Raw genomic sequence first — 637 nt, 5'->3', positions numbered from 1 at the left:
TTCCTCTCTTTCTCACAAATATGTATGTATGCACACTCTTATACTATCATCTTTTTTAATCTTTTATGTTTTTAATTTGCTTTTCTTGTAATATTTCTTATTAAACCATTATGGATTTTACTGCCAGGTCTGTTTCTTGAAGTATCTAATCTTGTGAGGCTTAATGACTTCTAAAGTCCCTGTAGAGTTTGCCTTCATGACTCTTTTCTATATTCATCTGTAGTGTGTATGTGGCATCCTAGAGCAGGGGCCATGCTAACCTTCTCTGTATCGTTCCAATTTTAGTATCTGTGCTGCCAAAGTGAGCACTGTAGTGTTTAAATATCAAAAAAAAAAAAAAACCCAAAAACAAAACTATAATTTATTGACACATTGCTACATGCTAGGCACTCTGCAAAAAAAAAAAAAAAATTTACCCACGTCATAATAATCTTATCAAGCAAGGACTATTGTTACTCTCGCTTTACACATGAGGAACAAGGAGAATAGAGAATTTCATCCACCGAAGGTCACACAGGCTGTCCTTAATGAAGCAATGATCCACACCTTGGAATTTTTTATTTCAAAACCCTTCTTTCAATCACTAGCCAGCAGTCCCCAATCTTTTTGGCATCAGGGACTGGTGCTCCTATGAGAA

The 637-nt window shown here is 35.5% G+C and overlaps 1 non-coding gene across 1 annotated transcript; it reads right to left on the bottom strand.

The window, feature by feature from the left end:
- Positions 1–202: 202 nt before the first annotated feature.
- On the bottom strand, positions 203–309 carry LOC112478838. The gene has a single exon (XR_003045968.1). It is a non-coding gene; the product is annotated as a U6 spliceosomal RNA (small nuclear RNA).
- Positions 310–637: the final 328 nt, after the last annotated feature.

This window comes from Pteropus alecto, unplaced genomic scaffold (genome assembly GCF_000325575.1).
Source record: "Pteropus alecto unplaced genomic scaffold, ASM32557v1 scaffold22, whole genome shotgun sequence".
NCBI classification, from domain to species: domain Eukaryota; kingdom Metazoa; phylum Chordata; class Mammalia; order Chiroptera; family Pteropodidae; genus Pteropus; species Pteropus alecto.
Note: the sequence above shows the minus strand (reverse complement) of the source record. Positions and strands in the feature narration are given on the sequence as shown.